The sequence below is a fragment of the Eubalaena glacialis genome, chromosome 13 (assembly GCF_028564815.1).
Source record: "Eubalaena glacialis isolate mEubGla1 chromosome 13, mEubGla1.1.hap2.+ XY, whole genome shotgun sequence".
NCBI classification, from domain to species: Eukaryota; Metazoa; Chordata; class Mammalia; order Artiodactyla; family Balaenidae; genus Eubalaena; species Eubalaena glacialis.
The window spans coordinates 44,412,726-44,429,721 of NC_083728.1; the positions used below are offsets into that span (position 1 = coordinate 44,412,726).

Here is a 16,996-nt window from a genome sequence, read left to right on the forward strand (position 1 = left end):
ATTTGGTGTTTATTTTAACCAACACTTTTTAAAAACTATGTTGCTCCTCCCTAAAGATGTAAAATTTCACCATTTATTAAGTCTTCTTGGCTTAGTTGAGGATTGTAGCATTCACATTCTCACATGCAAAATATTTCCTAATCACAGCAAACGTTTCACATCTGCTCTGGGTAACTGGCCAAAAACCAAGAAATACAGGCATTCTTAGAGGAGCTTTGTTGATCCCCAGCCAGTCTCCTTGACATTGGAAAAGAACTACAGTGAAAGGGACTCCTCCTCCCCCCACCCTCTTTCTTCTCCCCAAGTATTTCTTCTTTTGGTTACTTGATGACACCGTCTGCATGGAAAGCACAGTCCTCTATGCTAATATCCAGGAACTGCGCCAGAGTTCCAGTTGTGTTTTTAGTTCTGTCTACTCTTTCTACACCCATTGGAAAGCCAAGAACAGATCTGTGTCACTTCCAACTCCTTTTTGGCTACCCTGGTCTCACTTTTACCACATGGAAATTCTCTACCCATTCTAATCAAACTTAACTCGAACAGTTAATAAACACTCAAAGTGGTGATTTACAAAGCTCCAACTAATAGCATATTCATTTTCTTGTTCTGCTCTTATTTCTTGGTAGTATATTCTATAGTAGTGTCAACTTCCTAGTCTCATTCTATTATGTTTTTGGCTAAACTATCAGAGCAAATGAGAAGAGATTCTTGTCTGTCTCCAGAGGGAAGAGGAATGGAGTTGTCCCCAAAATTATTCACATTGGAAATGATTTTGTGTGCTTTCATTTTGATCTAATTTCTTCTCTTTATTGGAAGCTGAAGTTCATAGTGGATGTCATAGTTTGTGGGCCATTTTCATTACTATCACCTGGTTTCCAAGCATAACTGTAAGCAGCAAAATGAGAACATTGCTCACCAAGTCTTAGATGGAGGTGAAGCACCGAGCAGAAGGGAAGAGTTTAATACAGAACATATTTGGTAGCAAGTGACAGAAAACCTAACATAGATTGGCTGAAAACCTAACTCAGAATGAAGCCAAAAAGAAGATGCACTGGTTTAGAACTGAAAAGATCAGAGGCAGGTTGGCTTCAGGCATGACTGGTCTAAGGACCGACAAGGCCATCAGTATTAGGTCTCCCACGATGACTTCTGTTTTCTTCTGCATTGGCTCCATTCTCCAACACACTCTCCCTCCAAGGTGGCAAGTTGGCTTCCAGCACCTCCATGTGTACATTTCGTCACTTCAGTTACCTCAGTAGAAAAGAAAGTTCTTCTTACAGGATTTTTTCAGCAAAAGTGATGAAAGGAACTTTGACTGCACTGATTTGAGTCACATGGTTTTCCTGAACCAATAATAGTGGCTGAGTGTGGAAGATGCTGATTGGCTGGACCTAGGTCATATGCCTTCTCCAAGTCACATGGAATAAGAATAAGGTTGAGATGGTTTCACACAGGTTATCAGATTCTTGTTACCATAATAAAGGGGGAAATATGTACTTGGCAGAATAAGATAACTCATTTCCACTAAGGTATCATGCAAGGCTCTACTGAGACGTACACCCAAGTTTTTTGAAAAAATGAACAAGCCCTAGAGGAAAAAAAATGAATAAAAATATCCTGAGAGAAAGACTTAAAATCCTTTCATATAACTGTTGTCGTTGAAGACAAATCTGATCACTTAATGATGATACAATTGCAAACCCAGAGACACTTGGAGGAGACAACAGAAGTTGATCACTGCTTGGCAGTGAGATGACTGTATTCACAGGTGGGTTTTAGGGGAGTGGAGTCATGTCTGTGGACAGAGATATAGTCTGGCATCACCTGTGAGAACAAAGCAGAATAATGACTGGCCTATTTCAAAGGAAAAACACCTTTATTTCCTCTATTTATTTTTAGTTGTGCAAAAGGCACACCTGGGGATTTCCAAGGGGATATGGTGAGAGCCAAGTGACTATTAATGTGTTTCCTGAGACTATGTGCCTGCCTCTGCCTAGGTCATCAGGAAATCACATCCTCTTTCCCCCCATTAGGGAGGACAGTGTTGGGGGAGGGGCAGGGTCTAGTAGTGGGATACCTTCAGAGTGTGTTTCACCTCTTCTCCACCCTCTAGTCTTTGTGTAAGAGGGCAATGTGGATTAAATGGATTGAAAGTAAAACAGTGAGGGGCCCTGGGAAGGCACTATCCAGCATAAGTGTGGGAGTGTCTTTGGAGGTCATGCTGGTTGGGTCTACAGTGGCTGCTGCCCAACTCTGGGCTCATGTGAGGAACTAACACCATGTCTGTGAATCTTGGGAACTTTAGCCACAGCTGGAAATGCAGGCTTTCCTCCACTCCCTTGTTCCCTCCCAGACTCCCTGCTCCTGGAACTTCGGGCATTTTTTTTGCCGTCTTTGGACTGAAGGGCAAACTCACTCCCAGGCAGCTAGAAGACATTTTTTTTCCTTGAGTAGTAACTGTGTTGGACATGACTAAATTTTTTCAAATCTGTAATGGAAGAAACGTCCCCAGATGCTCTCGTGGCTGTGAAGGGACGGAGGGAAGCATGAGCCCACATGTGTTAAAATGACATCTGTCGTTATCATGGGAGACTTTCGTTGTAGGGAGGAACCCTGCACATAGACAGCACTTCACCCCAGAGGCTGCGTGACGAGGTGGTTCACTGTGTCCTTGGATGGAATGAGGAACCACTGGGTCTCTGCCAACATACCTTTGCCTTTCCTCTGTTCCTTCCTTTGGCTGAGCCCAGGCTTGTCCCTAACTGCTTCCTTTGTTCCATTTCTTCTCTCTCATCTTCCCTCGGGCCTCTGTGTCTGGAACAAGCTCTCCCTTGCAGTCTGCCAATCCAGCAGGCTCCTTTGCAGAACTGCTCTCAATGCTTTATCTTTGAAGACACTGAGCTGCATCACTCCACTAGGGTCAGGGATGAGGGGAAAAAAGGAGGTTCAGAGCAAGCTTCAAATTAGGAGACAATGCAAATAATTATGTCTTAAGCTTTGGAGCCACTCACTTCCATACTATTTTACTCTGTTATTTAAGTGAGTTGTTTCTGTAAACTAATAACAAAATTGTTGTTGTAGATTGGAATCTAGAAAGGTTACATAACATCATCTTTTTTTTATGTTTTAAAAAGACACCAGAGTCTGAGTCCCCAAACTCCCGGCCTGCCATTTCACATTCTATATTCCCTATCTGGAGTATAAACGACAACTCTCATATGCTCCCCAGAACAGAATATACCTGTTACCTGTCCATTCTGCTTTCAGTGGCTCCTGGTTCTACTTAGGATCCTTTTATTCATGGGCCAACCACCCAACCTGTCCTTGCTTATTTGAGGTGAACAAACTGATTCCTAACTGATCCAGCAAATAGCCAAAATTGCTTACATATATGCTTTCTATAGGGGCATCAGTATTGCCTTTCAGTGTTTGCTCATTTTGTCATTCATTTCCTGGACTGGCAATTAAGGATTTTATTCTTATTTTCATTCTACTTGGTCCTCATGGCAGGAAACGGTATTCAATAACACTGTGAGGGCTTTTTACACTTTCATTTAGAAATTTGTTTCTTTTTTCTTATGTAGTGGATGAGTAATTTGTGCTCAGCTTTAAGTAAACATATTATTTTGTATAACCCTCTAACTTGCTCTATCTAGAGATATAGGGAGAGATGTGAGTCATGACATGTGAAAGAAACACTTTACACGTGTTATTTAAAATTCACAGGCTGGTGGAAAACATCGCTGAAACTTTGCAAAATTCACTGTGTTTTCCCCTAGGTCAAAACACAATTACGTGCTTCCTGAGGTTTCAAATTTGAAAGTATATGGAGCTTCATGGTTTACCTAACACTTGGAAACAAGCAAATGATTATAAAGCCAGATTGAAAGCTTAGTTTTACAGGTAAACACATGGAAATGAATCTCATGCTCTTAGCAATATTTATGCACCTACATGGAATCCATGGGGCAATCCCACCAGAACCGAAATAATTAAATCCTTTGCTTGTGTTATTTCACAGATTTTTCTAGGCTTTTCCAAGAATAAAAACTGACAAAATTATTAATAGATCAAGATGGTGATTTGAGGAGGCCTGGGGGTAGATGTGTTTTAAAGATAGAGATAAATTATGTAATGTGGATTGACTGGATGTAAAAGAAAGGGTGTCTACACCTCAACATGAAATGGCAGTTATCAGGAATAGTTCGTTCCTTGCTTCACTGATGGTGGACAAAATTTAAGAGTTATTTGTGAAATGGAGCAAATGAAAACCTAAGCTACATAGCAAGCGGTAAATAAATATTCCATGGGGCAGAGATTATTCATAATGAAATATATAGTAGAAACACTATGGTTTGACTCATTTAAAACTTGTCTGGACAAAGAAGGATGAGGAATAACATAAGGAACACTATTTCTTTGGTGATGAGTAAAGAGCTATGTGGTTTTATGTTGTCCATAATTAAGTGTTTGGGAAACAAGGTGAAAAAAAAAAGGTTCACTAATTCAAACACTTGGAGAATGGATTAACTCTTGGGAGGTTGATGTAATGGAAACAGATACACCCGTCAGCCCTTGTGTGGAAGTAGAACAATGCCAAGAATGACCTGAGCATCATGGGAGTTGTCCCTGCTCCCCTAAATAAGGTTGTCCTTTCAGCTATCCCACTTCTAGAGGTATATCCAAAGAAAATGAAACTGTTATCTCAAAGAGATATCTATGCTCCCATGTTCATTGCAGCATTACTCACAATAGTCAAGGTATGGAAACGACATGATGTTTAGCTATAGAAGATGTGAGGTACGCACACAGACACACATACACACACATAAATACACAATGGACTACTATTCAGCCTTAAAAAAGAAGGAAATCCTGTTATTTGTGACAACATGGATGAACCTGAAGGGCATTACGCTAAGTTACATAAGTCAGACACAGAAAGGCAAATACTGTATGATCTCAGTTATATGTGGACTCTATAAAGCAGAACTCAGAGAAACAGAGTAGAGTGGTGGTTACCAGGGGCTGGGAGAGTGGGGGAAACAGGGCGAGGTTGGTAAAGGGTATAAATTTTCATGTCTAAGATGAATAAGGTCTGAGGATCTAATGGAAAACATTGTGACTATAGTTGATAACACTGTATTATATAATTGAAATCTGCTAAGAATATAGAATTGGAATGTTCTCACCAAAGGGGGAAAAAAAGGGTAACTATGTGAAATGAGGTTAATTAACTAGATGGGGGAATCCTTTTACAATGTATACATATATTAAATCATCATGCTTTGCCACCATGGATATATCTGTTAATCTTTCTGTGCCTTAATTTTCTATCTTTATTTTACCTTCCTGGCAAAGTTGCTGAGAGGCTTAATGGTGCAGCTTTAACTACCTTACAATTTTATTTTTCAATTATACCTCAATGAAGTTGGGGAAAAATTCTCTTTATCTTCACATAAGGCAGTTGGATCTGGGAGGAAAAAAGGCAGGCATTAATTTGTGTGTCAGAAAAGCATTTTGATTCAAAGAAGAAGAAGGAGAAGGAGAAGGAGAAGGAGAAGGAGAAGGAGAAGGAGAAGGAGAAGGAGAAGGAGAAGGAGAAGAAGAAGAAGAAGAAGAAGAAGAAGAGGGAGGGGGAAGGGGAGGGGGAGGGGAGGGGGAGGAGGAGGAGGAGGAGGGGGAGGAGGAGGAGGAGGAGGAGGAGGAGGAGGGGAAGGAGGAGAACAGGAAGGAGAGGAAGAAGAGGGAGAAGGAGAAGGAGAAGAAGAAGAAGAGGAAAGAAGAAGAAGAAGGAAGAGGAAAGAAGAAGAAGAAGGAATAGGAGTAGGAGAAGGAGAAGAAGGGAGAGTGGAAGGGGAAGGGGAAGAGGAAGAAGGAGAAAGAAATGAAACAAAGAAAGAGAGAAAGGAAGGGAAAGAAAAAAGAGCAACTGGTTATTATTATTTTATCTTTTAATGCTCGTGGTTTCATCTTCAGAACTCTTATTTTGATTTTGATTTGATTTGTCCTTCTCATCAGGACTGCAGCTCTAGAAACAGTAACAGGTATGGGGAACAAGAGTATTAGAAAAATATCCCTTCAGGCTTCTCTGAAAATTATGCTACTTTGTTTATGTAAGTAAATAAATGAGTGAATGAATAAATGTCAAATATCCAAGGGAAAGGTACACTACATTCATTCCTGCTTTCTCTGACAATACTCAGTTTTCCCAGAGGAAAATTAGAGACTCTCATTACAGAAACCCTACATCCGGGCTCCAGCTCCCATATTGTTAGAGTTAAGTTTATTCCCTTAGCAACAATGTGTCAGCCTAGAGCTGGCAACCTTATCTTTGTCCTTCTGTTGCCATGAAAACCACATTGGAGTTGACTTTAGCAGTCCTCGCCCAGTGAGTAGCAGTGCCAGTGAGGGTCTAGGGTGGAAAAATTACCTCTATCCTCAACTGATGCAAGTGAGATCTGAACTAAGGGCTAGAAAAACATTCTTAAGACATTTTAGTAATTATAATTTAGTCCAAATGTACAGGTAGACATGTTTCTTGGATTGCTGGGGGATACCAAGGTGCTTCCAAACACATCATTTTAAAGAGATATAAAGCACCTTCAAGGTATTTCTCTTCTTCCTGAAATGGGGTTCTCACTAATGCTCTTAAAAACAACCTCATATTCCTCTTTGCCTACTGATTGCATTGTCTGCTCAATTTGACCTGGATGTATCCCTGTAATCCTAAAGGCATCTTCTTGTTATAGGTGATAATGCATGGCTCTCCTCTAGTGTGCAAAGGTTGCATTTCAGTGAGGAGATAGTCCATCCCCTGGTTTCCCATTTAAGTTGTGCCCAGTATCTTGGGAAGTGATAAAGAGTTGGGACCATGAAGTTGGACTGGCTAGTTCAAATCCCAGTCCCACCACTTCCCTGCTGTGCCACATGGATATATCTGTTAATCTTCCTGTGCCTTAACTTTCTATCTGTAAAATAAAGAAAATAGCTTTATTTTACCTTCTTGGCAATGAAAGTTTCTAATTTTCCTCTGGGAAATTTGAGTATTGTCATAGAAAGCTGGAATGAATGTAGTGTACCTTTCCCTTGGAAATTTGACATTCAATCATTCATTCATTAATTCATGTATTTATATAAACAAAGTTTCTGGGAGGCTTCATGGTGTAGCCCAACTATGTCTATGAACTCTAGTTGTGGAAGCCCAGTATGCATGGAGTGTGTCTAGGATATTCCAAGAACAAAGCCAGGGAAACACTCCTTAGCCATTTCTCTGAACTACATCTTTTATTGTCCTGGTCATTCCTGTAGCCTGTTCCATACTGGCCTCCTAGATAAAGCCAAGTGGTTCTACTGACTGTTCATGGATATTAGTCATCCAATTGAACTACAGAGCTCACAAGTGCTGGTGAAGGCTCACTGTTGTCATAGGTATTATCCTTATTGATGGACAGAAGGTTCCAGCAGTTTCAAATATCCTAATCCTTTTCTAACACTTATTTAAAATTAGATTCAGAATGAAGAAGCAAAGGAGCAACAGATGCTTCAATTGCACATAATTATTTTTATTTAAAAAGCATGGAATATAGATGTCCTAATAACAAAGCATTCATCTGTTTCTAGAATATGCCAGGGCACGTCTTGTAAGTATAATCTACCTGCACCAGTAATTATGAACAGTGGGAGCTTTTGAGCAAGTATCTACCAAAATGACTATTATCGTTGCAACAATGCCTCTGCTAACTTTAAATGGCTTTGAAAAATTTATTCACTGGTCTTTCTTTCCATTAACTTATTAACTAGGGCCCTTTAGCTCATGAATCATATCACTTATATTTGGAACTAGAAGAAAGTCATGCTATTTAAAATATAATTTATATCAAACAATGTAAAATAATTACTGTTCAAAAAATAACATAAATAGCATTTTCCAATACACTGGGTTCAGAAGGCTATCAAGATTCTTTGCAAGTGTTTGTAACCTCATAATAATCTATTGCCATCTATCAGGTACGTTTTCTAGATAACATATCCTAAAATCTTAAAATATCATTGGAAGCAAACTTGGAAATCATTTAGTCTTACCTCCCTTTGATGATTAAATTTCAAACCAGATACTTTTTTAGTTGACTGACTGACATGCTTTCTGCTCTTCTTTAAAAATAAACAGTTTTTTTTCAAGCTCCTTTAAATCATCTTCTTCCCATATTTACTAAAAACAGGCATGAAGTCAAAGGTCACTGTTCTGGGCAGATGCCTGTGGATATCAGATTCCTAGGAACACCAAGCTACAGCTTTGGGGCTCAGATTCCTTGAGAGCAACCACATTTATTTCCGATTTCTTCAGCTCCTTGAGCTCAAACAAAAATCTTGTACTGAAGGCCTTTCTCTTTTGCGTGTAGTCATCTTGAGTAATCCTTGTTATAGCAGGCCATTTCCATGCTTTCTTTTCTTCCAACCTTACTTACCCTGTCTTGTGGTTTAGAAATATTCTACATGACATAGTGATTCTTGTCATATTCTTTGGAGGGCTGGTAGATCTCTACAGAATTTGGGGAATTGGGCAGAGCAGATATTTCAAAGGCAAATAACCATTGCAAATATCACTTCTTCCAAGTGCAAAGGTGTCCCTTTAATCAGATGGTGGTGGGTACCTGAGAAGTCACTGCCCCTGCTTCTGTTAAAGCAGACCTTGGACTCAGAAATCCTTCCAACCTGGCTTTGAAGCTGAGTTTCTTCATTTCCTAGATGCCTGATCTTAGACAGATGGTTTTACCCTTTTGACTCTGTTTTCCCCTCTGGGAAATGGGGACCAGGGTGCCAGGTTCAATGGTTTTTGTGAGATTCCCCTGAGGTGATATAAAATATTCCGGGCTCTTGCTGAGTCTGGCACATAGGAGGCATTCTGCATCCTCAATGCCTTGGGAGTGGGCTCACTTTAGAAGTCTTAAGAAATTTCTAAATGAATCCTATGATATTTGGCCTTGCTTGGGACACCAAATGAAAAACAGACCAGCCTCCTTCTCACCCTATGGGTGGGCTATCACTCCTCTGTATTCTGATTCTTTGTCATAGGAAAAGGGCATCTTGAATATGGTGGGAAAGGCAAGCCCACACAGCAGAAAGGCAGAGACCACAAGATCCTCTTTATTACGTGGCATGTTTCTGTACCGCAGATGTACACACAGATGTGGTCATCAACAGAGATAACTAGTTTACAAGCCCTCCCTGGAAACTCCGCACAGTTCTTAGCAGAAAAGTGATTCTCAGCCAAGCTCTGCACTGAAGCTCAGCCTGTGATGAAAGCATTTCCAACTGTTCCACATTGCAAACAATCAGAGAGGAGAAATGGCCTGCAGTGCCTTTCCAGCCAAGAAGCGAGATCAGGGATCACCTAAGAGGCTAAAAGCCGATTAAAACAAGTATGTACCGTGGCCTCTTCTTTCTGTGTTTGTCTGTCTGCCTGTCTTTCCCTCTTCCCTCTCTTCTTCTCTCCCTTCTCTCCTCCCTTCCTCTCCCCTATGATTTTCCTCCCTTCTTTCATTCCTTTCTTTTTATTTCATTTATTTTCCTTCTCCCTTCTTCGTCTCCTTTTTTCCTAATGGAAAAATATCACTTTATGTCAGGGAAGCGCTGGGGAACATCTGTTCACTGTTGGACATGTTAATGTGGGGAGGGCACATTCATTCAAATTGTGAACCCTGTAACTACTTTATTAATTTTTTTGGTGATCTGTGATGAAGTTGTTACCACAAATGTCTAAGGCAGCCATTTAGCATACGAAATATAGACTATGTTTAGAAAACAGAAAAAAACCTGGGCTCAGCCCTGGTCTCTAGTCATCTCAATGATGACTACCCTATTTGGCTTTCCAGATAGGGTAGTCCTGAGAAGTCAATGAAATAAATATGTGAAAACCGTGTGTCTGTAATAGATCAAGAACTATAGCTTGATTTAGGTCCTCTTCTTTAGAAGCAGAGACTGAGAAAGAGATTCAGATGCATGTGATTTGTTGGAGTAGGGCTCTCAGGAGAAGGGGTTGGGGTGAAGGAAGCAGGTACGGTCAGGGAGGGAGCCATGCTGACATGTGGTCTCTGCTGGACTCTGGCTTTAGCCTGATCTAATAGAGGCTCTGGAGTGTGAATGACACCGTGCATCTGTTCCTCCCTTGAGGTGACGGGCTGGCATTTTGCATTCTTCATGTCAGCCAGTCATTGGCAGTGGGTATGAGAGGTGACCTCCTGGGCAAATGGCTGCCATTTTGCCAAGGGAAATTCTCTGGAAAAGGGGGCAATTGAGATATTAGTTATGATAGAAGAATAATTAGAATGAAATCCATTTCATTTTCTCCAAACAATGGGTCTACACAGAAGTTTATTATTTAAATATTTTGGCTAAAACTTTTGGGGGCACTTAGCTGACATTTTTAAACGTCCCACCTTAGTGGGATCATACATGGGCAGGATGAGGATTCACAGAAGACATTGTTCTGGTTTAGTTTTTAATGTGTGGGTCTTGGCCATGTCAATGTGTAAAAGGAGAAGCCAAAGAACAATGACAACAGCAATCAAAGCCTTAATTCAAACTACGCCCATGGCTATTTCATCAGCTCTACTGGTTTTTGCAGACCCAAGAGTTAATTCTTCTCATCAGTGCTCTTCCCTTGGGTTGTCTTGACAGCATTTCTATCTGTATATTGTTACCTTTGCTCACATAAAATCCTAGTTTTCTTTAACTGGAAGCACATTAAAGTTTGAGAAGCATTTATGTGAGCACCCTCATTCTCTTTCCCATTAAATGTTAGTTTCTTCTGTTCCTCAAAATGGTGAATCAACCTTTTTCCACTTTCTAATAGAATGTATAAGATTGTATGTATTCTCCTCTTAACAAAACAGGTACCTATAATGTAGCTTTTCTATTTATCACTCTTCCCTTCAAATTCTATTAAACAGGAAAAATATAAATTAACCTTCTTATACACAAAAAATAATATCACATATTGTTTATTTTTCATATTTTACAATCTGTACATCTCTAAGGGGGAGGTAGGAGATTAACCTTATGAAATTGAGCCTATGGTTAATTAATATCTAATGTTAGCATAAGTGTATCATCCCAATAATTTCAGATGTACCTTCTTCCTATATAAAATAATTCATTTCCTTTGTCTTATTAAAATGTTGTCCAAAAGACTGTTCTGATTTGGCTTGCTGCATAGTACAATTCATAGAATAAATAAATTACATTTTCCTGTGATTCAGAATTCTACCGTAGCAAAATAGCCATTGTCTTCTGTACATTGGGCAATAGCAATGCTGTAATTTTTTTTTTTCCCTTTGGTTCCAGAACAATCAGAGGCACTCCTTAACTATCTCTGGCTTATTCTCCCTACGTAAGTGGATTGAGTTAATGACAAAGTAATGTTTAAAAAATTAAAATGATGACAAAGGCTAGAGCCAAGAGTATGCAATGGCTAAGGCTTTGTTTCTGTGGCTTGAGGGGGTGGGAGGCACCACCCTCTGAGGTGTCCGTGTGGGTCACCCAACGAACTTGCCAAGGACTAGGAGGGAAAAATAAGTTGGACAACTCTTCTCTTGGGACAAGACCCAGAGTTCCATTATTTGTAGTGATAAAAATATGGGTGGGGATTAGGCTATGTAATTGAAAGGAAAAGGAAGAAAAAAGAATGGATTGGTGTGGAACAGAAGTAGAGAAGAGGGTGTTTTAAATGTGATGACTCTTTGGCTTCCACTCCAGTTCATATTTCTTATCTTTATAAAGATCCAAGATCCACTTTTCTATTGGATAGTCCTACAAAATGCCTGCATACTAATAGAAAACTGAAATGTTTGAATAATGCCTACACTTTTCTTCTTTGGCACAAAATATATTCATATAAACAAAACTGTCACAAGCCATCTCAATGTCTGATTTGGCCTTAAAAATGAACTTTTTTTTTTTTTTTCTTTTTTGAGTGTTATGCTGAGATATTGAAGGAAAATATAAGTTCCTATCACAGGTCAATCTAGTTTTGGTTCTTTCCTCCAGCATTATAAACTATGTCATGCTAAAAATGTAGCCATTATATAGCTATGAAAACTGACCCCAGAGCAGTGAAGTTCATACTACTGGCACTCAGTGGGGTAGAGCTTTGATCCTGGGCAATGCTAATAGAGAAACTATGCTCATGGACATTGCTGCAAGCATTATAATAGGCCCCTAGCTTCCACCAGGCCTATCTTGCCCCCTCCAATCTTTTCTTCACCCTAAAGTGATCATGATCTATCAACAATGTGGATCTAGTTGTTTATCAACCCTGCTGCTGAAAATCCTTAGATATTGTCATAACTGTATGCTACAGATGTTAAAGTCCTAACCCCCAGTACCTGAAAATGTGATCTTGTTTGGAAATAAGACCATTGCAGATGTAATTTGTTAAGATGAGGTCATGAAGGTGGATCCTACTCCAATATGACTGGTATTTTTATAAAAAGGGGAAATTTGGACACAGATATACATATATAGTAAGAACACCATGTGAATATGAAGATAGCCTCTATAAGCCAAGAAGAGAGGCCTAGAACAGATCCTTCTCTTATGGCCCTTAGAAGGAACAGAACTTGCTGACACCTTGATTTCAGACTTCTAGCCTCCAGAACTGTGAGACAATAAATTTCTGTTGTTTAAGCCACCCCGTTTGTGTACTTTGTTTTAGCAGCCCCAGCAAACTAATACATATATGTTTCTATTATTCTTAGGATGATGTTCAATATCCTATAAATGGAAGGAGATGAGTAGCATATAAAACCAAAGAGCAAATGTAACTCAAGCTTGGCACAGTTAAACTTTTTCAATTGTCAGCAGGCTTAGTAAAAATTCATTGAGTAATTAGCATTGTTCAAGGTGCTGGATATTTGGCTGTAAATTAAACTGACACAGTACCTATTCTTAGGGAGCTTACACTGAGGCAGACAATTAATTTCACAAATAATTAATTATAATTATAATATGAGTCAAGGGTTTCAGTGGAATGTCCTAAAGAATGGAATAATGGGGGAACCGACCCTTTTCCTAGAGGAATCAGGAAAAACAGGAAAGGCTTCTTTGAGGCAGTCATGGTTAAGCTTATATCTGAAGGATGTGTAGACATTAGTTAATGGAAAGAGATGCTGGGAGAAATGGCTTCAAGGTCAAGGTGGGTAGCAGTTATGAAGATCCCCAGGCCAGAGGCAGTATGGCACTTTCCAAATCAAAAAGAGGTAAGCACTGGTGGAACAGGAAAGCCTAGGTAGAAAGTAGTGCTGGATGGCACAGGAGCAGCAGACAAGAGTCAGATCCAAGGGCAGTAAAACAGAGCTGTATTGTTAAACACTCCCTCAGGCTGCAGTGTGAAGAAAAGGTCCGAGCAAGCCATGTGCTAGGCTATGGTAAGAGGTAAGGATGGATCAGGAAATGGACAGGAGTGGAAGGATTTAAGAAATAATCCATTGATGTAAAGAAGGTATGGTACATATATACAATGGAATATTACTCAACCATAAAAAAGAATGAGATAATGTCATTTGCAGCAACATGGATGCAACTAGAGATTATCCTACTAAGTGAACTAAGTCAGAAAGAGAAAGACAAATATCATATGATATCACTTATATGTGGAATCTAAAATATGACACAAATGAATTTATCTACCAAACAGAGACATTCACAGACATAGAGAACAGACTTGTGGTTGCCAAAGGTGAGGGGGATAGAGGGATGGGATTGGGAGTTTGGGATTGACAGATGCAAACTAGTATACATAGGATGGATAAACAACAAGGTCCTACTGTATAGCACAGGGAACTATATTCAATATCCTGTGATAAACCATAATGGAAAAGAATATGAAAAAGAATGTATATATGTATAACTGAATCATTTTGTTGTATAGCAGAAATTAACACAACATTGTAAATCAACTATACTTTAATAAAATAAATTTAAAAAGAGAAATAATCCATTGATGGAATCCAGTGGATGAGGTCTAATAATGAAATGCATGCTGTGGAGGCAGGAAACAGGGAAACATGTGTCATGGCTGCTGGTTTTCCAGTTTGTCCAACTGAGTGGAAGGTGGTATTATTCACTGAGTTAAGAAATATTAGAAATTTCATGTAATGTCTGGAACATTTATATTAACATATTTCCATACAATACATACAAGAAATATTAGATGAGGGCCATTTTTTTTCTTCCAGGGGAAGCAAGAGACAGAAGATGGCTTTTGTGCCTAATCGTTGCATTTGAAGCAGTTGTGGGATGTCCGATGTTGCATGGGCCATCAGCCTCATTGGTCAGGAGGTCTAAGCCACCAGAGATATAAATTTGTAAGTCAATTTTTTAGGTGGTAACTGAAAGCATAGGAGCAGATGTGCTCACCCAGCAAGCCAGGGTAGGAGGAGAAGAGGAAAGTCCTTAGCACAATTGAGCAACCTGGCACTTCCAGCTTGGGTAGAGGAAGATGAGTCATCAAGGATGTTAAGAATGGCAGGAGAGAAAGGAGAATGTCCAGAAGGCTGGGATGTCACGTAGCTTCAAAAAGGAAGCAGTGGCTGTGAGTCTTTAAACTATGAACCAATACATCAAGCAGTGCAATTGCTGGAAAAAGTCTAAGCGTTTTAGCCGCATTAGTGCTTAGCAAGAGCTCTTGCAGGGGTCGAATAGAGAAGGTGGAGGAGATGTTGTGCGTGTCTTGTCCAGATCCCTTTGGCAGTCACTTCTGTATTCCAAAGGCTGCTTTGCTTGAGGTATGTGTGTATATATATACGTGTCTATGTATTTAGGCTGGAGAGCACCCTTAGCCTAAGCACAGAGCAAACCAAAATGATAGAGTTAATGTCCCTGGGAACAGCCCTCCAACATGACAGACAGGGATTTGATAACTGAATATCCCAGTCCCTTGCCCTTCAGTTGTGATAACTCTAAAGAATATTCTACACTGTCTCTCTGAGCACTGGTTGCCCACAATGGTAACTGGTTTGATAATATCCTCTTCGTGAACTTTCTGCCCTTTCCTGGCATAGTCTTCTACTCTCTACTGCTGTTTCTGGGATCACATCCTAGAATCTCCCTCTCAGAGGCTGGGGCACAGAGAACACATAGTGGCAGAGGAGATGGACCTGTAAATGAAACTTAACAAGCTAGCTCAAGAGGGGGTAGCAGGAGGAGAAACAGAGTCACGGATGCTTTATTATAATTGTGAAAGAATCTTGAGCTTGTCTGAATGTTAATGGAAAGGATATAGGAGAGAGAAGGTTTAGAGGAATCTATGACAAATACTTTTTTCCCCTCATGCTGTTGGTTAAAATATGAAAGAAGAAAAGGAAAGAAGAAAACGAAAGGAAAGAAAAACACGATATGGTTTGCATCATAAAACTTAGGAGTCCTCTTTGTAGGTGTGACCGAGGCACAAAATTTCCTCTTCAAAAGAATAAAACCAGCTCTGATGTTCATGGATTTTTGTGTGTTTAGGAATTCCCAGCATCTCTAGAATCCACTGTAACCACCTGTGACACATTTTTCACTCCAGATGTGAACACTATAGACTCAGTTGTCAGTTGAATACTCTTGTACTATTTCCTCAGCCATTATTTTAAGGAATGCATTTGAATAAAATGCACTTTTGGCACCATTTTTAAGAATGGATGATGATTTATGCTTTTCTTGCAGGAACAAGATGGCTCTGGGCATGAGTCATGGCTGTACGCTGGGAAGATTCCGATGGGAACCTTGCTCTTGCTGGTTGATCCATACCTTACATGGACTTGAGGCCGTGCGTGGCTTTTATTAACATGTACATTTTGCTTGTTAAGGCTCGAGCTTCATCTTTTCCCTCCCAACTCGAGCCCTGTTTGTATTTCACATACACCTGATTCAGAATCTATGCTTAGGACTCAGAGTGGCTGGGGAATAGTCATTTGGAAAAGCTCTGATTATTCATCAGCTAAAACAGGGTGATGTGTTCCCAGCTGTGGCTGGGAAATGGGCTATTTTTCTGCAGGGGAGCAGATTCAAATGGCAGACAAAGTTCTAGTTCTTTTCACATCTCTGTCTCCATGGGGCAGCTTTGGTGCAAATCAAAATTGTCCCTGGGTCAAGAAAGCTATGAACCACAGCACAGCCTTGTACTTTTCTCATCTGCAGAAAGAGTCACTTTACATGCAACCTTCAGATGTCATTTTCCCAGTGAAAAATCCCTGCGCCAGAGCAGATGTTCCTTGGAAGCAACACCGGAGTCTTTCAGGAGCCAAGGTGAATGAACTGTAAGATTGATTCTTGAAGTTTTCCACATTAAAAACATTTCTGTCATTGTCCTTGGCACTGGTTCTAAAAAAGTGTTCTATAGCCTTGTTTCTCAGGCTTGACCTGTATACAGATCTCCTGGAGACTTTGTTAAACCTCAGACTCTGTTTCAGTAGTTCTGGGGTGGGGCGCTTGAGTTTGTGCATTTCTGACAAGCTCCCAGAGGAGGCTGATGCAGATCCATGTTGATTTCTGAATCCTACTCCGAGTAGCAGGGGGATACAGAAAGTGGGTGTTGCAAGATGCTGTCCAGCACAAAGGGTCTCTGGTCTGATAAGTTCAAGAAAAAAATAGGTTGCATTTTTACCTTCCTCTTCAAAACCCTGCAAATGAATAAATTAAAGACTCTGAGAAGATCTTCCTGAGGAAGTCTGATACAAAACTAACAGACCATAGAACCATATTTTGGTATGCCATGCTACCTCTTAAGAACCTAGGGAACTTGATTTTTGTGAAAGGAAATAAACGTCTGTTGTGTGGTCTCCATTCAAATATTTGTCCAGGCACTTAAGCAGATTGAAGGGGGATTTAGAAAATGTTTGACCTTCTTTGTAGTGACCCCGGTAACCCTTCTCAGGTGAGTGTCACTGGTTCTCCAAATGAGCAAGGCTACAAGTCAGGCTCACAATATCCATGGTAGAACAGTAAATTTTCC

At 40.0% G+C, this 16,996-nt stretch overlaps 1 long non-coding RNA gene across 1 annotated transcript in view; it reads left to right on the top strand.

Annotated features, from left to right (window-relative positions):
• LOC133104279 (uncharacterized) overlaps positions 1–16,377 on the top strand; it is a 39,182-nt gene extending 22,805 nt beyond the window's left edge. Inside the window, exons 2-3 of the long non-coding RNA XR_009703510.1 lie at positions 15,709–15,811; positions 16,183–16,377. This is a non-coding gene — a long non-coding RNA (uncharacterized LOC133104279). The remainder of the gene's footprint in view (positions 1–15,708; positions 15,812–16,182) is intronic.
• The last annotated feature ends 619 nt before the right edge of the window (positions 16,378–16,996 follow it).